Raw genomic sequence first — 22,793 nt, 5'->3', positions numbered from 1 at the left:
TTAAGCGAATTTGAGGCTCAGATCAACACTCCGGAATCCGCAGCTCCAACCGTCACGATGATTAGCGTCCGTCGCGACCAAGTCCGAACCCTATGGGACAAGGTTGAAAAGGAATTCGACCTCTGCTCAGAGTGCCTTGTGTCAGCAGGCGAAGCGGCAGCAGGCAACATGCCTATTCTCAGGGCTAAATACAGTTATTGCTATTCAGTCTATGAAAGGTGTGTTGCCCAGCTCGTTGATAAAATCGAGCAGGGCACGTCTCAGTCCATCCCAGCCGCGAACGCTGCGCCCCAAGCCTACATTTCCTCTGGCTGTCGGTTGCCTCCATGCGATACAGAAGTTTTCGCAGGCGACTATCTTCGCTGGCCGACTTTCCGGGATCTTTTCACAGCCATTTATATCAATAATCCACGGCTAACTCCAGTTGAATAGTTATTCCATTTAAATGCCAAAACAAGTGGCGACGTGCATGCCATAGTTTCGATTTCGCCTCTCACCAACGAGGGTTTCCGCTCTGCGTGTGAAAACCTAATAGAGCGTTTCGAAAATAAACGATTGTTGGTAAACAGTCAATTGAAAATACTGTTTAATGTGCAGTCGATACCACAGGAATCTGGGGCGGCCTTGAAGGTACTGCAAAGTACTGTTCAAGGTAGCTTGACTGCCTTAGAAATGTCAGGCATCAACACTGAGAACTGGGACTGCCTGCTGGTATATCTGTGTTCATCCAAGCTCCCGAAGATAACTCGCAGTCGCTACATAAGAAAGCCGACATCCCGACATGGGGAGACCTGAACACCTTCCTCACAGAACGTCATCGAACCCTAGAGGCCATCGATGATGTGAGACAGTCCGTACCAAGTCAGTCGCACTCCAAAGCGGTGAACTCAAGTGGGCCCTCTAGAAAACTAAATTCCTATGAGACGAAAGTGGCTCCAAAATCGAAAAGTTGCGACTTGTGCAACAAGGAAAACCATCCTGTCCGTGTATGTCCGCGTTTTCTCCAAATGTCGGTTGACGACCGGTCAGCCTACATTTAACGGAAGCAGTTATGCTTAAACTGCTTTGCAAAGGGACATCAGCTTCGTGAGTGCAAAAGCACGCACAATTGTTTTACTTGCCGTGGCCGGCATCACACGTTGTTGCTTCAGAATTTGAATGGTCAAGTCGGACTGTAAGACAGGCCCAGCATGAAGGATATCATTTAAGCTGGTACCATTCGATGAAGGGCTGGAGGCATTGAATACTAAACTCCGTGTAGTAGTTACGCTTTCCGGTTTTAAGACGGCGTGATGTGGCATATTATAGGCGTTGCAATCATGGGTAGGAAGAACTTGTCGCATGTGCTTTAAGTCGAGATATTCCTGGATCACCGAATCGTATCTCGCTTTCAAGCCTTATTTGTGGTTTGGATTTGCCGAAGGGAAACAATTTAAACTTTGGTATATGTTTAAAAGGAATGCAGATAATATGCGCAATGTATGTCGGTAATATATGTGGATATAATACATGTTGATGTAATATATATGGATGTAGTATATGTAGATGCAATGTATATGGATGTAGTATATGTTGATGTAATATATGTAATATATATGGATGTAGTATATGTTGATGTAATATATATGGAACTGGCGGGTAAATGTTTAAGTAATTTTTTATTTGGAATGGCCAGAGGGTATGTGTTGTTTGTTTCGTTGTTGTATTCTTCGATAGTGAAATGGAGTGGGCGGAATTGCTTGTTGTTGCGGCTGCTGCGGCTAATTCCTCCAGAAATTAAACGCCCGGGATCGACTTCAATTTTTGCACTTTATTATCCCACTTGTAAATTAAGACTCACTTAAAACTAACATTGGAAATACCGCGGGACCGCGGAGTGGTGAATACCTTGCGGGAAGGAAGGAGAGCGAGAGGAGAGAAGGAGAGCGCGAGCAGCGGTGCTTGCGAGTCGTGGAGGAGCTTTGAGTACAAGCATTGGCCGCTTACACTGCCGCTCAACTGTTTGCGCCCTTCTGGCGTGAACATTCTACCCCCCCCCCCCCTTGCGTAGGCAAAGGTATCCCTGGCCGGCAAGACAGCAGGATCGGCCTCTTCATTCCGTGCACGCTCCAGAAACGGTCCATCCGAACACCGTGTTCTGCGCGACGGGCAACCCATCCTCAATTTTTAGGAACCCCGGTTGGACCAAATTGGCATATACATCTGATCCCAACACGAGGGAGATGGAGGCCGGCCGGTGGAAGCGCTCGTCCGCGAGACGAACACCGTCAAACTTGGCCCTGGCGGCGTCGCTCAGAGCTCGGATGGGTGTCCGGATCCTTAGGCTGGGTTCGATCTTCAGGACGACGTTGAGTCGGAAGGTGCTTGTTCGGGACCGGAGTGTCACCGAGCAGACCTCGTCGTCTCCCAGCCGGGTGATGGGCAGCCGGAACGCAGCCGCCAACGACCGGTCGATGCTGCTCACCGGCATGCATGTGTCGATCATGGCCACGGTCTCGAAGGTCTTCGAGCCCGTGTCCAGCACGACGATGGCTGTAGGCAGGATGGGGACAGCCTTCTGCTGCCCCGTTGCCACCGCCGGAGACGCGACGGAGACCTTCGGACGCGGACGATTGTTGGCGACTGGGGCTGGTGGCGGAGTGCGGGAAATCCGGACCGGACGAGGTGCAGCGGGATGGCGCTCTCTGCGCGTCGGAGCTGGTAGCGCTGCCGGGGTCGGAGCGGGGAGGACCTCGTGCATGTGGAGTAGAGTGTGGTGGTCTCCTCCACACTTTTTGCATCCCTCTTGGCTGCGGCAGTCTCCTCCTGAGTGCTGATGGGCGCTCAGTTTGTGGAACCTCTTGCACTTCCGAAGAGGATGGATTCCAGAGCAGACTCGGCAGCGGTAGGATTTAATACCTCGAGTACGGCTGCTCTCCAACGACTGGGTGGCACGAGGACGAGGAGCCATTATTGGAGGAAGTGAGTAAGTCTGCCAATAAAAGAAATGAAAAAGCTTAGTATGAGCCGACTACTATTTGGGCCCCGGAATGGGGGAAGTGCCCTAATCCCTAGGAACGGAGGACTCTTTGTCCTCCATCGGTAGAAGAATAACTTTGTGGACAGGGCGTTTTATGGTGCCGCGAGACGTACGGATCTCAACGACTCGAATGCGGTCGTCGGCTCCTGGAAAGGCAGAAACGATTCTGCCGAGCCGCCATTCGTTCGGTGGTAGATTGTCCTCCTTGACAACTACCATATCGTCGGCTTGGAGGTTCCTGGTCGGAAATTGCCATTTGTTTCGTTTAAGATACTCCTCTTTCCACCGTGCACTAAACTGCTGATGTTGTGCCTTGAGGTGTTGCCATCGATTTATTATCGACTTGGCTTCGCCCTTTATCTCGGGTTCCGCCGTGGAAAGCAACGGCCCTCCAATAAGGAAATGGCCTGGTGTGAGGGCCAGCAAAGCTGAGGGATCTTCGGACATAGGGGAGAGGGGTCTAGAGTTGAGGCAAGCCTCAATCTTAGCGAGAAGCGTCGCCAGCTCCTCAAATGTATATTTGCGGACTGACGTCGATTTAAGGAACAGGGTTTTGAAGCTTTTCACCCCTGCTTCCCACAAACCCCCCATATGTGGAGCCCCTGGTGGGATGAACCGCCATACGAGTCCCTGATGGCTATATGCATCAGTCACGGACTCTTTGATAGCTTGGAGAAAGTCCCTGGAAATCAAAGTTGCCGCCCCCACAAAGGTCTTACCATTATCCGAATGGACCCGCTGAGTACAAACGAGCAAAGGCCGCTAGAAATTTCTCGGTTGTTAGATCGGAAGTGGGTTCCAAATGGATAGCCTTCGTGGAAAAGCACACAAACACAAACATATCCCTTCGTTATGAGACACGCTCTCCCTGTATAATTTTTTATTTCGAAAGGGCCGGCATAGTCGATACCCGTGTAGGTGAACGCCCTCGAGAAGGAGACTCTATCTGTCGGGAAATCGCCCATCAGCTGTGTTTGGAGTCTCTTCTTGTAAATCGTGCAAATCTTACACGGATTGACCACAGCCTTCACCAGATTCTTGATTTTAGGAATCCAATACTTCGATCGGATCAGGCGTACGATCAATTGACTACCGCCATGAAGAGTAATCTGGTGAGTAAATTGGACGATGAGGCGCGACAGTCTACAGTCATAGGGGAGAATAATCGGATGACGTTCATCATATTGCAGGGTTTTGGAGGCAGTGAGACGGCCGCACGCCCTTAAAAGGCCGTGTTGGTCAATGAACGGGAACAAATTCACCAAAGGACTTGACACTGGAAGAGGCCTTTTCTCGGTCAGATGCTGAAGCTCTTGGCCATATGCTCTGCGCTGCGCAATGGAGGTCAGAGTTCGTTCTGCCTCTCGGATCTCTTCACTTGTAGGACGTGAATTGGGCAAGAACGAACCTTTGCGGCAGCGTTTAAGGAAGCGTTGAACATAGACCAGAACTCGCAGGGCCTTGTCCAATTTGGAGAAACGTTCGAGAAAGTCGATGGACGGGGCCTTGACAAAATGCACTTTGACCGCGCGCTGCTCTAGCTCTGTCACTGGAAGAGTGTCGCTTTGTGCTGGCCATAGCTCTCGTGGCCCTTGCAGCCACTCTGGTCCGTGCCACCAGAGATGGTTTTCTGCCAATTCATGTAGGGATACGCCTCGACTGGCTAGATCGGCGGAGTTTTGTTCTGAGCGAACGTGTGCCCAACAGTCGCCTGGCGTCGCCTGCGTGATCTTGGCAACTCTGTTGGCCACAAATGTGGTCCAGTTGCACGCAGGCTTTCGTAGCCAGGCTAAGACGATTGTGGAATCTGTCCAGCAGCGGATATCTGAACTGGCGGAGGGCATGTGCGGAAGGATTGCTGTCACCATTTCGGTTAACAGCACGGCACCACAGAGCTCTAGCCGAGGAAGGGAGACGGTTTTTACCGGGGCCACTCGTGTTTTGGCTGTAAGCAGGCGAGTCAGGATCTTTTGCCCCATCTCGACGCGGATGTATATAGCCGCTCCATAGGCTCTCTGAGACGCGTCACAAAAACCGTGGTGCTCTATGATTACCTCAGGCTGGTACCAGATCCATCTCGGAACGCGGATCTGGTTGAGGTCGGAATACTCGTCTAAAAACGATTGCCACCGCTGACTCATTTCAGTGGGAAGCTTATCGTCCCAGCCTAAGTTTTGCAACCAAATCTCCTGCATGAACATTTTTGAACGGATTATGAACGGCGCGAGCCACCCGGCAGGATCGAACAACCTAGCGATTTGGGACAAAACTTCTCGCTTTGTATAGGAGGGTTCCACAACTATTTCGGGGGGAACGAAATAGAATTCGTCGGACTTTGCCCTCCACCGAATACCGAGCGTCTTGGCCGTGCTTTCGGCATCGATGTCGAGGAACTCGCTATGAAGGAGGTGTTCGGCCGGAACGTCTTTAAGGACGCTTTTGTTGTTCGAGGTCCACTTTCTTAGCGGAAACCCGGAGGCACTTAGGGCTGCTTGCAACTCTCGAATCGAACTTTGGGCTTCGTTTACGGAATTCGCCCCTGCCAGAACGTCGTCGACGTACATGTGCTGCTGGATGATGCGGCTGGCATTTGGAAATGGCACTTGGATATCCTCTGCCAGCTGTTGCAAGACTCGAATGGCGAGGAAGGGGGCGCAATTGACCCCGAAGGTAACTGTTTTTAGTTCAAAGTCTCGGATATCTCCTTCCTTGTTTCGGAACAGAATTCTTTGAAACGGGGTATGTTTTGGATCGACCCAGATCTGACGATACATTTTCGTAATGTCTGCACTGAAGACGTATTGAAAATAACGCCATTTCAGGACCTGGATCGTTAGATCGGATTGTAGGACTGGACCAGCATGAAGGATATCATTTAAGCTGGTCCCATTTGCCGACGGACTTGAAGCGTTAAATACAACGCGAAGCTTTGTAGTGGTGCTTTCGGGCTTAACTACCGCGTGATGAGGAAGATGATACGAGGGAGAATTGTGAGTCGGCGGAACTTCTTTCATATGACCCAGATCCAGGTACTCCTGGATCACGCTGTCATATTGCTCTTTTAAGGGAAAGTCTCTTTTTAAACGATTTTCGTTTCTAAGAAACTGAGCTAACGCAATGGACCTTGAATATCCTAAATCGGATCCGGTATTCTCGGGGTCCCGGAACGGGAGCGTCACCACGTACCTCCCGCTTGCGTCTTTTGTTGTTGTTTGGAGGAAGTTCCTTTCACAATAGGAGTCCGACTCTTTTACCACTTTTACTGGTAGATCCTCCACCTCCCAGAACTTGCTGAGAAGCGTGTTGAGCGAATCAGGGTCGCCTATTTGGTGCACCTGGGTCGTGAAGGATGCGACCCGTTTCGGCTTACCCTTGGAAATCGGCCCCGTTAGCACCCACCCGAAAATAGTTTCTTGGAGCGAGCCGCAAATATTTTGTCGGGTGCCATCCATCATTATGGATGGTAGAATGTCAGCCCCGATCAGTACATCAATTTGAGAGCTCTCAAAAAAGGTAGGATCTGCCCAGCGGAGTGCGGGCAGGTCCTTCAAAGAATTCCGAGGGATCGGATAGGAGGGCAGTGTGCCTGAGAGCTCCGGAAGGACGTACGCTTCAGTGTCTAACTGTAGACCTGGCTTAGTAGGAGAGCGAATCCCGAAGTGACACAGCTTCGAGGATTTCGCGGAGACCGAATGATTTAACCCGGAGACTTGGGTCTGGGTGTTGCGGAATGGTAACTTGATGAGGTTGAACAGGCGTTCTGAAATTAACGTCGCCTCGGATCCCGAGTCGATTAAGGCTCGGGCTGGTAGTTCGTCCCCAAATAGCACACGTCAATGATCGCTGTGCTCAGTAGGACGGCTGAAGTGCCGGACGCGAAAAAAGTTTGCACCGCTGAGGTGCTTGCCGATGCATTTCTGCTAGAGGGTCTCGGAGGTTGCTGTGTAGGGGGCGAGGTTGAGGAACTCGCATTTTCGGAATTTGGGGTGCTGCGATGCAGCAGCGTATGGTGCCTGCCCTTACATGTGAAGCAGCTGTGTTGGCTTGTGCAGTCACGCAGCTGGTGACCTCTGGCAAAACAATTCAGACATAGCTGCTTCTTTTATATATAGCCGGAGCGCGAGTCAACAGACATTTGAAGTAAACGCGGGCACAATCTTACCGGATGGTTCTCCTTATAACATAAGTCACACCCTTTCTGTTTGGTGCTGACCTTTGTCTCGAAGGATTGAAGCCTTTTTGGAACTACCTGAGTCGGTTTCATATCTTCGATGGCTTCCAATGTCCGATACCTTTCGCTCAGGAAGGCATTCATTTCTTCCCAAGCTGGGATCTCGGATTTGGCAGTTAGCGACTGTTCCCATAAGGACAGGGTCTGCTTGGGCAGTTTGCTCGCGCAAAGGAAAACCAAGAGACAATCCCAGTTTTCTGTGGATACCTGGGAATGCGCTAGTGCTGTTAAACACCCCTGAATCGTGGATTGAAGCTCTTTTAGAGCATGACCAGATTCTTGCGAAATTAAACTCAAGTTAAAAAGGAGCTTGAGCTGGCTGTTGACTAAAAGTCACTTGTTTTGGAACCGATCTCGCAGCGCCTCCCACGCCGAGGCAAAACCATCAATCGTGAGAGGAGATTTCGCCACGATGGCTTCGCCACTTGTTTTCGTAAGGAGATGGAATAGCTTCTCGACCGGTGTCAGCCTGGGGTTGTTTACGTAAATTGCCGTGAATAGGTCCCGGAAAGTGGCCCATCGGAGGTAGTCGCCATCGAAGACTTCCGTGTCGCATGGAGGTAAGCGGCAGCCGGACGAAATTAGCGGCTGAGAGGGTGCGTTGCTCTGGCGATCGTTTCTCCAATTTGTGCTGCACATGACTCGTATACTGAGTAGCAGTAGTCATATTTGGCCTGGAGAATAGGCACTGTGTCGAGGGATCCTTCTTGGGCCATTAGGTCAGAGCATGTTTCGTACTCTCCACTTTGTCCCATAAGGCTCGCACCTGTTGCAGACGGACTTGTAACGTGTGTAGGGACGGAGAGGCTTGATCAGGAGTTTTGATCTTCGCTTCGAAAAGGCTTACGCGATCGCTGACGGCGATGAATTTATGCAACGCTGCGGTTGCGGGCGTTGGCTGCTCAGAGGATGCCATTTTCTTTGTGGTAGAGCGTGTGACGCGGAGGAAATCAGTCCCAAAAGCGGAGGGACTCTCGGATTTTCTCGATAGAGAAGACTCACTAGACGCTCGCGTCACTGGTCGGGAAATGACCAACCTAGGAGTTGTCTTCGAACTGGTCGATGGCAAAACCTTTGCTTTCGGTGTGGGAGTCGCGGTTTTGACCCTGGGACTAACGGACTTGGGTGCTGGCTTACCGCGAGTGGATAGCGGAGATTGCGGGTTGAACTTTTGTTCTTTCCCAGGTGCGGGTGTCTTTTTCTTGTCTCCCTCTAGGGGCATGCTCAGCTATGCCCTAGGAGAAGGAAGTCAAGAAGGCCTGCACGCCGCAAAAAATGTGGAATTGAAAAAGAACCAGACACAGAGGGCACCCAAATCTGGATGGACAAAGGATCCCGTCGGAATTCGGGAGAAAGTTGCAATTGGGATCTGGAGATTGGAGCACGAAAGGAAAAAAAATCCCAATTTTTGTAAAATAAGGCCCCAATAGATCTTCAATCAACTGGAAAAAAGCTTAAATGAAGCACAATATAGCTAAAATTCAGTGTAAAAAAATAGCTAGGAGGATTCACAAAAAAAAACAGCTAGAGTGAAGTCCACAAGAAGATATAGCTATATTGGAGTCTAGAAAAACAATAGCTCAAATTTATAAAAAAAAAACTATGAATTGCAATTTCTGGAAAAATAGCTAAAAAAATAGCTACCAGCTGGAGTCTGGATAATAGCCCAGGATTTATAAAAATCGCTACCGCGACTGGAAATCCCGAAAAAAAATAGCTAATATATAGAAAATAGCTATAAATTTGAATTTATGGAAAAATAGCTAAATAATAGCTACCAGATGGAGTCTGGATAATATCCAATGATTTATAAAAATTAGCTACCGATTGGAAATTCCGAAAAAAAATATATGAAAAATAACTATAAATTGGGATCTATAGAAAAATAGCTAACAAATAGCTATCGAATAGAGTTCGGATGATAGCTAATAATTGATAAAAAAAATAGCTACCGGATTTAGGACCACAACGAAAAAATCGCGACAAACGGATGCGAAACATAAACACCAAAAAAAAACCAACAAACACGCCAAAAAGCCAAGTTGGGAGGCTGATAAATTTGGGTGGAACTGATAAATAATTATTTTAATTTAGGAACCAGAAATAGCTTGTAAAAAATTATTATTTGGCTTTAATAATTATTCAATAATCGGGTCAGTTTTCTTTTCTTAAATTTTGTCGTCGGACTTATTTATTTTATTTTATGTTTCGATTCTAGGGTATTCTCTCGTCGCTATGCGCCTGTTTTTTGGCAATAAAGAACAAAGAGGAGACGAAAGAACTTGCACTTGGCAAGCCTATGTAAGTCGCGACTGTGTGTATGTATTTATGTATTATTTGGAGTTTAATAGGGGACTTGCAATATGTATTTATGTATGGAGAAACATATATATGTAATGTAATCTCGGAAGAAAAAAGTCAGGTTTTATTTTATTCTGTATGTCGAGATTTGTGTTTTATTTTGAGCCAAGAGATAAAATTTGTTCTCAGTTCGGGTTCGATATTATTTATTATTTTTGGTAATATATTTTATTTGTGTATTAAATTGGTTAAATCTATGGAGTGATTCTTATATATGTATGTAGATGTAAATTTTATTGGAATATATGTATGTCAATGGATATGTATGGATATGTATATTTATGGGTACGTATAATTTTATGTGTATGTAAAATTTTGCTGAACATATGTATATACTTACGTATTTTACTTTTCGAGTCGAACAAATGATCCGTCGTTTGACTAAGATCAACGCCTTTAAAGAAGTTTCGGATTTGGAAGAATCAACACGAGGTATTTTTACTTTAGATCTTTATTTCTTCGTTGTCGGCTTAAGACTCAACGTACAGAGGTTTTTGATCGGTTCTTATTGAGTCGCGAGAAACGGAAATGTTTTTGTCAGCATTTTTATTTTATTTGTTTTTAAGTGCATACAAAAAGAATGAAGAAGTTATACAATGATCATGTGTTTTACTTTGTTGCAGGTTTCAAGTTTCGTTACGTTATGTTCTGTGCATGCAAGTATGTTATGTAAGTGCGAGACTGTATGTTTGGCAATTAGTGTAAGTATGTAAACGTAATATGAGAAGCATATTATGTTACTATATGTATATTTGATTTAATTTAGTTGAATTTGTGGTTTGTATATTTTATTGAGGCAAAAAACAGTAGTTTAGCAGCGGACGATAATAGTGAATTTTGGACAGTGTTTTAAAAAAATGTATATTTATATATATATGTATATGCGCTTGGATACCAGCGGATCACCGTGAGACGAATTAGGGGGCCGGTATTGGCAAAGTGCTTGCTTATGCACTTAAATAAAAGAAGTAATCACGGCGGCTGGGCGCATGTACTTATATATTTTCACTTAATTTTCACTTTTCACTTGATACGGATGGACGGAAAGAATAAACGCCGTTGGAAAAACGAAAATGGCGACCACGGACGGAATAAGATTTAAAGCCGTACTTATCTTGATTTTTCCGCAAGGAGCGCTGGCAGAATCAGGATGTGTATCCGGCTCGAAGGACCATGAAATGGAGTGGGCGGAATTGCTTGTTGTTGCGGCTGCTGCGGCTAATTCCTCCAGAAATTAAACGCCCGGGATCGACTTCAATTTTTGCACTTTATTATAGCACTTGTAAATTAAGACTCACTTAAAACTAACATTGGAAATACCGCGGGACCGCGGAGTGGTGAATACCTTGCAGGAAGGAAGTAGAGCGAGAGGAGAGAAGGAGAGCGCGAGCAGCGGTGCTTGCGAGCCGTGGAGGAGCTTTGAGTACAAGCATTGCCCGCTTACACTGCCGCTCAACTGTTTGCGCCCTTCTGGCGTGAACAGGTAGCAAAGCAAATTGTATTAAGTGGACTGCGGAGTTAAAGCAAAAATGTGTTGCGAAAAGAATTTTGCTTGCGTTGGACACAGTGAAACGAGAACACAATTTTTGCCACTTTTGGCAGAGCTTTGGACTTAGAAATTTTCACTGAACTTGGCACAAATTATTTTCACTTTTTCACATTTGGAATTTTGCACTTTTTGGACTGGATGAATATTTAAATATATTCGGAAATTTGGACTTAGAAATTTTCACGAATGAGGGTGAAAGGAGAACGGTGGGTAATATGGCGGCGCCCGTGAGAATGAATAAGTACTTTTCTTTAATTGCCTTTTGTCGGAGAAATCCGTTAGATTTGACAATAAATCTTACAGCAAATTGAACGAAATTGGATTTTCGAAACTTTTGCTGCAGACCGGCAAATAAAAGGAATGGAAATTTCGTACTTATCTTATAATTTGTTCGCTGGTGGACAAACTTGAAAATCCAGGTTATCCGGCTCGAAGGACCAAAAAAATGATGGGTTGTAGGGGAGTGCTGTCCTGGAATTTTCCAAATATGCTGAAAAGAAACACTCGAAGAAAAGCGAACACTAGACTTTTCATAATTGCGCGGGCGCGACCGGTCGTATGTTTATTCAGCGAAATTAGTTTTGACACTGGTGCTTATTCTAATTAGTTAGGCTCTCCCAAGCGCAGAGCAGACTCCTTGGAGACTCTGTGGTGAAGAGCGGGAGAGAGTAAAAGGGAGCGGAGAGCGTAAGAGGGAGCGGAGAGCGGGTGACAGTCCAAACCCCGTAACTTGGACAAATAATGTTAAGTTTGTGACTGACAGGGGAGCAAATATTAAGAAGGCTTTAGAGGGCTGAAGTCCTTTCTGGATAACTGGGGTAGTGTGGATGCACTATAAAGTGAGACTGAAATTTATATAGATGTAAATAAATTCACATTCAAAGTTCTGGAAGATTTTCTGGAAGAATTTGAGAGAATATTATAGGAGTTGGAAACGTCTAGCTCACCATCTCTATGCTTTGTATTGCCTTCCATTTCTAAAATTTTAAAAATAGACCATTCGGCAGAAGCACTGCTAAAAAAATTATATAAAATATTCGTGAGACTTGTCTAAATCTACGCATGTAGCACAAGGACGCGTTTTTTTTTATGTCCCACCGCTGCACATTTGCCGGATGAAGATATTTATTAAATTAAAGTGGTTTGCATTTCTGAAATTCAAAGATTAAATCAGAAGTTCAAGTCAATTCACATTAAGTCCTGAAAGTCTACACGTATTACCAATATTAACAAAACAACATTTCTAAAACCAAATTTTTCTTATCAAAGCTAGTAACTGCGTTTAATTCCAACTGTACTGAAAAATCCCAAAGAATTGGAAAAATGAAGTTCTTTCTTAATGCGTCTTAAAATGTTTATTATATTTATATATTTATTATGATAGATAGGATAGTTTACAAAACCCGACTAACTTAAATAGTATAGCACTGACTACGGTGCCTACAGCTATGTATATTGATTTACAATGGTATTGTACCCTATTCTAGTTAATATCTAATTGGCTAAAAAATTTCTGTGTTTGTTATATAAGTTATTGCCCTATAAGTTATTGTCCCACATCTTATATTTCAACATCATTCTGGGTAAACACGAGTGCCCAAAATGCTGACCAAAGGTCTGCATTCTTTCCGCTGTCAACGACCAGCTAAAAGTGCGATCATCTGCACTTCTCCGCCGCGTAGCCGCTGACGACCACTGATTCGCTGCCGACGCCTGCTGCGACGCTGCTGACGCCCACACTTGATTGCTAGGGACTTAGGGAAATATTTTGTATCTTAGCTTTAGTTTCAAATGAACAATTACAATAAACGGTCGCTTGCGATCTACAAAATAAAAATCAATAAACTGTAATTATTTACTTACACATTTGCCTTCTTGTTTTCAGATTTTGTGGTATAATTCAGTTTTTTTTAGGAAAAGTATGAGTTTTTGTATGTTATTGGATTGGGTTTGCTAAGAAGGTCTAGAGGGTTAGTTTTGTTAAATATGTCTTGTTCGGTTTATAGGAGGTACCCATACCCATACCCAGTATGAGTTTAATATATGGCTAATTGAAATATCAACTTAGCAAAACGGACAAGTTGGTATTGAATTTGGATTTAGGTAGTGTTGGTAGGTTATGTGTGTCGTATAATTTTTATTTGGTCGAGTCTGGTCCAATTTGCGTGGGATTGTTTTGGGTAATCGCATTTGTGCGAAGTATTGCTATTAATTGATGGATACCATTGACTGCAGTTTATTATGTTTTCTTTCTTTTTTGTCGCACGATCGGCTCTAAGCTGTTTTTTTATATCTGCGGTATTTATGTTTGGGGTGAGGATAACTGGCATATTGCTTGCTGATTTAGCAGCTTGATCGGCTAGTTCACTTCCTATTATTTCTGAAAAGGTGCTGTAACGAATTTAGATCAATTTAAAATCGCTTTAATTTAATTTCAATGTCCATTTCGGACTACCAATCACGCTATAACTCTCCGTAAACTTAACCTCAATTTGGGAACTACTGAGTTGTTGTTTTTTCCTTATTAATATAAATAACTCTCCTGTGGGTCTCGGCTTATTGCCGATTGTGATCCTGCTGCTGCGGCTGGTCCTTCGCTGCCCCTCGCTGGGAAGGCGCTCCACTTCACGGCCTGGCTTAGTTATCGTCTCTCCTTGAGAGACGTGGGGTCAGGACAATGATGCGGATACGTAAAAGCTGACCCTTCTGCCTTCAATTTCAGCTACGAGAATATTCACCGCATCAAACCACAGTTCACATTTCACATTTTTCTGAAATTTACAGACCTGTAATTGCCCCAGTCGAAAATTGGGGTCTGGCGACAAGGCGGCGGCGCGATGGCGGCGCCACACGACGATCTTTTCGGCTAAAAAAATATTTTTTTATTGCCGGGAAACACGCGCCGGTCTTATCTCGCGCACCACTATTATCGAAGAAACGCAGTACGATAATATTTCCCGCGACAATAAAATATTTATGCCCCCAAGTTACAACTTTCCAAAACGCACTTTCACAACTTGACTCATCGACTTTTCTATTCGAAAAGAAAGCCAACAGGAAACCCAAGCCGAGATGTAGGCCATCGGCGGAAATCGCGATCAGCTGAACCACACTTTTTCCCCGATAACCGAACTATCCCAAACTTATCGGGTGCAGCTTATAAGGGTTGCATCCCGTCTGGTATACCCTAGCTACATCATACTGCATCTGGTATGACCTTACATTGGTGTGACCCAGCTGACCGCAAGCCCACTATCGATTATTCATCGAGACTTTATCACCCACTGCTTCAGTCGCCTCTAAAGTGTATGTTGCGTTATTAGCGATCGTATTCATAATCAAGATGTATGTTTCCGTTGTAATGGCGAATGTTGCCATGTTATGTTGAATGTTATGAGGTCAGTAATTATGACGTTTAAGATTATTTTTTGTGTGATTGTGTAGTTTTCTGTATTGATCTGGAGATGTTTCTTGTTTCTTATGGATTCTGAGTGATGTGTCTATTAGGTTGGGGAGGGTCCATGATGGCCTGTATTTATGAAGTTTTACTGGTTTGTAGGCTAAGTTTGATTGTTTGGTCTATTATTGGTGTTTTCTTTTCTTTTTAGTTTTTTTATGCTTAACGAACTTGTGAATTGGTGTGTTTTTGGAGAAAATAAGCTTTTGAGATAGCTCGGCTATTTGAAGGTCTCGTTTCATTTCTAAAGAGGGAGTATTTGATTTGTTATGTACTTTACTATTTTGGGAGTGCATCGAAGGTTCTAGAAAAATCAAGAGTGACGAGGGAGGTGTGCATTTTTGACTTCGTTATGAGATAGTCTACATAGAGTAGAAAGTCCGAAGTCGATTTGCTTTTTTTAAATCCGAATTCGTTATCGTTAAGTAGATTTGTATGTATCACTAGCCACCAGAGCCCTTTCTATGGCTATTACTTTATCTAGCGTTTTTGCTATACAGCAGTTGAGAGAGATGGGTCGGTATGATGAAGCTTAAGTTATGTCGGTGTTCGGCTTGAGGATTGGGATGATTAGACTTGTTTTGTAGGCTTGTGGTATGTGTCTATTGGATATTTTATTGCATTGACTTGTGCACTAGTAATGCTACGCCCCCAAATCTGTTGGTGGCAATATTTGTTAATAGTTTGTAGTTTAAAATGAAAAAAAAGGTTCGTGTCTAACAATACGCACCTGACAAAGTGGATTAAGTGAAATTAGTTTTCGCGGTAATAAACTTATGGACAAGACCAGAATACTGGCACACATATCAAATAGTGACCCCCCAAGTCACTAACAGTGAAATAATAGTGAAACGAAAACATTTTCATTCAAAAATACAATGTTAAGTTTCTCGAACTGGGGCTCCGCTGCCCAGCTGCCACGCGATCGCACAAACAGCTGTTTGCGAGCTTAAAGCTTTCTATCCCAGGGTTCAAGTTTTGGCTAGAACCCTGGTGATTTGGTGCACACTTCAATATGAACACTTTAAATGAAACCGCTGCGGCTGATGAATCGTTGGATACTGCGTTTCTCTCGAGCCCCCAATGTGCTGCCCCGCAGCGCTTTCAAAAAATAAAGCGAAAGTCTCGTGCTTCTCCGGAGACTGAAAGGAAAAAACCCAAATCAACCATCGGCAAACAAGGGGAAAACCCTTCGGCTACAGAACCTAGATATGGCGGCAATTCAAACCGATTTGGTTTACTTGCGCATCTCACAGCTGACAAACAAGTAGGCAATGAAATTGGCGATCTGTATGACCAGCCCAGTACCAGTCATCAAGCTGCAATTGCTGCCGCTAAGCGGGATGCAGCCTCCGCTGGTACCACTAGCTCAGCCAAAAAGGCGCAGTCCAAACCACCTCCTATAGTAATGGAGGGAGTGGACGACGTATGCCTGATGATGCAGAGCATCGAAAATATAGTGGACCTAGAAAAGATTGAGGCTAGGGCGTCAATGAGCGGTGTCCTAAGGCTTTACGCGGCTGACGCTAATACATTTCGCACCATAGTGAGCTGGCTCGAGATCGAAGAGTATGAGTTCCACTGCTACCAGCTTAAAGAGGACAGGCCTTACAGGGTATGCGTGAAAGGCCTGCACCACAGTACGCTACATCACCAAATCAAGGATGAGCTGGAAAAGATCGGTCACAAGGTTCTCGATATTCACACACCGCTTAGGCGAAACGAACCGGGTACCTCAAAAGCGTCGCCAGTCAATATGTTCTTCCTAAATATTGCTGCTGCGGCAAACAATAAGGAGATCCTGGCGGTAAAGGCACTATGCCATATGAGAGTAGTTATTGAGCCTCTCCGCAAGCGTAACGCTATTGTCCAGTGCCATCGTTGTCAGCAGTTTGGCCACACAGCCAAATACTGCCGTAAGGCCCACATTTGTGTGAAATGTGCCGGCGAACACCCAGCCAAGGACTGTACCAGGCCACGCATCGAGCTGTGCACTTGCTACAACTGTGGCGGCCAGCATCCTGCAAACTATAAAGGTTGCAGCAAGCTACAAGCGTTCCTGCAGCGATCCAGACCCAGAAGTGGAGTGGCTGGAAGAACAGAAGTAAGCGAGCGACCAACTCCACGGGGCTTAGCTGGAGGTAAGGAGATCCCCTCTTCTCGAGGCGGAATATCTTATGCAGATGTGGCTAGAGGGTCCATTCACCACAAGCAACCAATGAGCCTGACGCACCAGCAACAGAAGCAACAGCAACAGCCCTATGATGGAAGCCCCAGTCGTCAAAGGAGCCGCAGCCGGACAAGGGCGTCTAGGGGTACACTCCAGCGCTCGACGGATGCTAGCAGCAGCATTGAAGCCATCCTGCAGACGCTTAATGAGAACATTAATTCTTTGCGCTCGATTCAAGAGAAGCAAATGGAATTAATGATGATGATGATGAAGCAACAGCAACAACAGTCACATCAGCAGGGGCAGATTATCAATCTGCTCACTGCTCTCCAAGCGCGTCAAGCGCCATAATGATGCCGCTGCGCATCCTAGTGTGGAACGCCGACGGCGTATCCACGAAGTTGCCTGAAGTAGAGTGCTTCGTGCGACGTCACGAAATCGATGTATTACTGCTCAGCGAGACACACTGCAAGGGGGCAGAGACGCCTAAGCTATTCGGATTTGTAGCCTACACTGCCAATGATCCGAGTGGTGGCAACGCCAAAGGCGGAGCAGCTATCTTAATCAAAAATAGCCTTGCCCACTTTCCGCTAACACCAATAGCCACTGCCAAGGTGCAACTTGCGCCGGCGGTTATTGAAACGGCACTTGGTCCTATAAGCTTTGGAGCGGTCTACTGCCCACCGAGATTTGCATGGACTACGGAAGAGTTTAAGGACATTTTGGAAGAGTTCCAGACGAAGTTCATTGTTGCAGGCGATTAGAACGCGTCCCACTGGCTCTGGGGTGCGGGAAGGAGCAACCAAAGAGGCATTGCATTAGCGAATCTCGTCCTAAATTCGGAGGTGGACTCGCTAGCAACAGGAGGACCAACAAGATACCCGTACGGCTGTAGAGGCTCACCAGGGTACATCGATTTTGCACTGACAAAGGGTGTGCTGGGCATCCACGCTAACATAAGTGCGGTTGTTGAGCTTAGCTCCGACCACCTGCCTCTGGTAATTACGCTGGATGCGGGGGCAATATCCTACCCTAAGATGGAGCGGCTTATCACTAGGCGTACTAACCTGGAGGTATTCCAATCGCAACTGGAGTCCACACTGCCCCTCAACACTGCCATAAACTCTGGACAGGACGTTGATGATGCTATCGAACTGCTCACCAACAATATCAAGTCAGCAGCTAGATTGGCAACTCGCAGCATATCTCGGCAGCCCGCGGCAGATCGAATCCCAATACCCAGGGAGATCCTGCTGCTTATAGCTGAGAAGAGGCGCTTACGCACTAGGTGGATGAGGTCTCGGCACCCGTTGGACAAAACGGAATGTAACCGAGCTCTGAGTAGGCTCCGATGCGCGTTGGTGCTGCACAAAGCCGCATGGTTCGACGAAAGGCTTGCCAATACCGGAGTCGAAAGCGAAGCGACGCATTCGCTGTGGAAGGCCACGCGCGCAATCAAAAGGCGTTGCACGAGGAAGGCGCCTCTAGTCGATAGCAACGGGACATGGTGTCGGACCGACTTGGGACAAGCGGAGGTATTCGCTGCGCACCTCGCCGAGCGATTTCAACCATTCAAGCTTGCCAGCCTGCAACAGGTTGAAGAAACTCAGGACCAGCTGAACCAAGCGCTTCAAATGGATATGCCAATCACGCCGTTTGAACCCTGCGAGGTAGCCGAAGTCATTGTGCGCCAGAGTAACAACAAAGCACCTGGACATGACGTCATCTGCAACGCCACATTGAAGGCCCTGCCCAGACAAGCGATCCTCTACATAACGTTGGTTTTCAACGCTATTGTGAGGTTGCAATACTTCCCTTATCAGTGGAAGCTCGGGATAATCTCCATGATCCACAAACCTGGCAAGCCGGAAAGGGAGCCCGCCTCCTACCGGCCGATCAGTCTCCTCCCTTCAATTTCGAAGGTGTTTGAGAGACTGATTGCTGTCCGGATTGTAAGGATTATGGAAGCCCAGGGGATTCAGCTGGTGTTCCACAAGGTAGTGTCCTCGGCCCCCTGCTCTACTGCCTGTATAGCCACGACATGCCGCAGCCAGATGTAAGCCTTTACGGGAAATCTATGTTGGCCACATTTGCCGATGACGTGTGCGTCACCTACAGGTCCCGATGCGAGCACGACGCAGCCGATGGTATCCAGGACTTTGCATACCGGTTCTCGGAATGGGCAAGACGATGGAATATTGGCATCAATAGCAGTAAATCCAACAACGTCTGCTTCACTTTAAAGCGGAGAACGCCACCGCCCGTCTACATCGAGGAAGTCCCCGTACCACAGCCGAACGCAGCAAAGTACCTTGGAGTGCTTCTGGATCGCAGACTCACATTTTCCAAGCATGTGACCGACATCAGAACGCGCCTACGTGCTAAGGTGGCGAAGCACTACTGGCTACTTTCTTCGCGCAGTAAATTGTCGCTATCCAACAAGCTGACAATTTACAAACAGATCCTAGCACCAAACTGGAAGTATGGGTGCCAAATCTGGGGCTTAGCCTGCGACAGCCACATCAAAAGGATCCAGGCTATTCAAAATAAGGTAGCAAGACTCATCACCGGCTGCGAGTGGTTTGTTCGAAACACCACCCTGCACAGAGACCTGAAACTCGCAACGGTATTTGACGAAATAAACAAGCACTCGAGCAGATACCATGACAGGCTGGAGCGCCACAGAAATCGGCTGGCCAGCGCTTTAAACAGATCTCGCCCACCAAGGAGGCTCAATAGAAGGCAACCGAGGGATCTCATTACCCGATCTCCTTTGACAAGGGTCCGCAGAAGCTGACGCTTATCTTAAATCCTATTTGTTATATGTGATTGTTATGTAATTGTAGTTAAATTACTGTAAATTTGAAAAAGCTAACTATAGTTAGCCGGCGAGCCCAAATGGGCTGAATTAATAGATAAGAAGGACACAAAGGGGCTTCAAGACTTCCCCGTATGCCTTAATAAATAAATTAAATAAAAAAAAAAATAAAAAAAAAAGTTTGTAGTTTATTGAGGTTGGAATGTTATTAGTGTATTGTATATGGGTTTCTTGGACGGAAATTATGTGAGGGGAATATTTTTTGATTAGAATAAGGAGTTGGTTGTAGTTGTTTACATATTCTTCTAAATTACATTGGATTATAGACATTTGTGAGTAAATAAAAGCTTATAACTTAACTTAAAGGTAGTGTTAACGGATTAGGTTTAAGTTTTGTGTAGTGTTTAAGGTTCTATACGGATTCGCTGTCGCTGTAGTTAGTGTGCTTGTTTTTGTTTAGAGCTTTGGCCTTTATTTTGGATGCTTTGAGGTTTGTACAAAGGTTGTTAGACTTGACTTTCGGGAAGATTTTTATTTTTAGGTCTTCGGTAAGTTGTGGTGAGTATTGCGTACATGGTTTTCTGGTAGGGGTGATGGTGAGGGGTCAGTATCCATGTCTTCAAGTTTGTCGTAGCTGTGATTGTGATGGTGTTGGAGTGGTTGGTTGGATAATAAGGTTGTTTCGGCTGGTCCAGTTGTTGGTGTCTTAGTGCGGATTTTGATGTTGCGATTGGGTGGTATTTGTGTGAATATTAGGTGACAGAGTGTTTGTTGTCCTTCGAAATATATGCGTTGGACAGTTTTTTATAGTCAACTCCTGGTCATTTCCTGGTTTTTTTTCTGAACGTATGGCATTTGCGGTCAATTGGGCTCTGTTGGTGGTCAAGTTCTGGACAGGCATTTGACATCGCCGTGCAGACGGACGTCTTATGTTAACGCTGCGCAAAACATTCGTAATTTTCGGAGTTGAGTCGACCGGTGTGTGCGGCAAACTGACAGAACCACACAGTGGAAACGTGACATATCTTGGCGCAGCCATCACGCGAACTGAATGTACGCCTGTTGCAGGTAAATAGCTAAATACAAATTAGCGATTTCCCGCAGCGGATAGAACAGCTGATAGCTGATAGCTGATAGGAGATCTGGAAAGGGAGACGTTGCCAGATCAACCGTTCGATCAGAGCTGTGTTGCGATAGTTGGGAATCCCTTTCTATAGCTGGGGCCTCACCTAGGTAACCGTAGGCCGAATTTAATGGAAATTCAGTGGGGGGCAGTCCCCCTGATCGCAACGACCCGTTCAGGAGGAGCTCCAGACTTCCGAGATCCCCCACTAGAGGAGCCGGTAACCCGACTCAGGGTGACGGAATCTCGGTTCCAGCGGTGGCAAGGGGTAAGCAAGCAGGCCCCCAGCCACTGTTGACTAGCGACTGCAGTGCTGCTGTTAAGGTGGAGAACTTGGCTCCTACAGCAGCTACCACCGCGACAAGTCAGAAAACGATGGACCACATTGCCGTGCCATAGCAAAAGGCGGGAGCGAAGTCCCCTGCTGGATCACCGCATCGGTCTTTGGACCTCACCACGGGTCTCCAGAATGAGGACCTAAAGGAAATTCTCACCAGGATGAATGGCAAGATAAACATCCTGCTATCCACATTCGAGACTCAACGGCGCGTCACAAGAGAGACACAGGGCGTAGCTTCTGAACTCTCAGCCGAAGTCAGCTGAAGTCCAAGCCAGGCAGCTACGCATCTGTTGCCAAGAATGCTAGCACGGGTGCAGAGGCCCTGATCGTTAAGAAGACGGGTGAGGCTTCGTACGCAGAGATGCTTAGGAAGCTAAGATCGGACACGAGCCTTAGCGAACTGGGCAGCCACGTACGCAAAATCCTTAGAACTCAGCAAGGTGAGCTGCAACTCGAAGTAGAGGGGAAAGTTTCGGAAAGCGTTCCCAAGTTTAAGAGCGACCTGGAAGCGGCGCTCAATGACTTGGCCTCTGTGCGCACGGGAGCGCAAAGAATAGCGCTATCCTGCAGCGGACTGGACGAGGCTACGACAGTTTTCCAGGGCATATAGTTGATCCAAAGACACTAGAATAACAAGATGCGTAACGGCCATACCAAAGACCCTAGAATAACATACATTGGTTTGGCACTATGCAGCCAATTTTTTAGTGACGGCCAAAATTGCTCTCTTTCCGCTCGCTCCCGCTGAGAGCATAAGAAATCTAAAAATAGAATTTTCTTGCTTGTGTGAGTGAAAACAAGAGACGAGAACGCGTATATGTGTGCGTGTTGTGCTAGAAGACGATTTTCGGGCCGAAATCAATTCTGATCGAAGAAACGAATTTACATTGTACATATTAGGGTAGTTTTTGCCAATTTCGTAGCAATATGATAATATAAAATAATTTTTAAAAATTCGCGCCCTGACTATTATATTTTTAGAGCTTTTTAAATTTGTTTGTTAAAATCGCCGCTCGAATTAGATACCGTTTACACATTTATATTTATGTTTAATTCTAATTTGTCTCTCATCTGACAATTTTTTAAAAGCGAAATATTTTTTTGAAACACTTTTAATGTTAATGTTACATCATATTAAGTCAAATGATTTAATAAATATACTAAATAATTAAATATGATAACTTTTTATTGCAAAAATTATTCTAGTGTCTTTGCTTTGTTCATATCTTGAGGCACGAAGTGCGGACACAAGCCCTCAACAATCATTGCCTTATTAATTTTTTACACGCCGCAAGATGAATACTCTAATGACAAATATTCTTATATAAAGTCATTTTTGAAATTTATTTTTGTGATATGTACATAGATTTGGCTATTTCTAATCTATTTTCAAATAATAATAACGTTAAGGCAATGCAAAACAAGAATTTTTCGCATGGTGCCAATTGATCAAAAATAATATAGATTTAAAGTCTAAGAACTTCTGAGGTGAAGGGCATATTTTGTCAAATTTACAATGCATGAGCATACGTGTGCACACATAAAATTGTCTGCTATCACTGTATGCGTAGAAAAGAGCTGTCTGCTGTAGCGCTCTCCGCTCTCTCGCTCTCTAACAAAGAGAGCCTGGAGCCACCTCTAGAGCCAAGGCGAAAAAATCGTGTGCCAAAAAATGGTATGGCGTTACGTATCTTGTTATTCTAGTGTCTTTGGTTTAACCGAGCG

The 22,793-nt window shown here is 45.7% G+C and overlaps 13 annotated features.

The window, feature by feature from the left end:
- Positions 1–1,146: part of a mobile genetic element that runs on past the window's edge.
- Positions 1–11,875: part of a mobile genetic element that runs on past the window's edge.
- Positions 1–22,793: part of a mobile genetic element that runs on past both edges of the window.
- Positions 1,717–11,093: a mobile genetic element.
- Positions 9,946–10,353: a mobile genetic element.
- Positions 11,899–12,462: a mobile genetic element.
- Positions 12,533–20,498: a mobile genetic element.
- Positions 12,690–13,025: a mobile genetic element.
- Positions 13,560–14,462: a mobile genetic element.
- Positions 15,318–19,771: a mobile genetic element.
- Positions 20,742–21,661: a mobile genetic element.
- Positions 21,685–22,780: a mobile genetic element.
- Positions 22,781–22,793: part of a mobile genetic element that runs on past the window's edge.

The sequence above is a fragment of the Drosophila melanogaster genome, chromosome 2R, assembly GCF_000001215.4.
Source record: "Drosophila melanogaster chromosome 2R".
NCBI lineage: Eukaryota > Metazoa > Arthropoda > Insecta > Diptera > Drosophilidae > Drosophila > Drosophila melanogaster.
The sequence above is the reverse complement of the archived record's forward strand: the minus strand, read 5'-3'. Positions and strand labels throughout refer to the sequence as shown.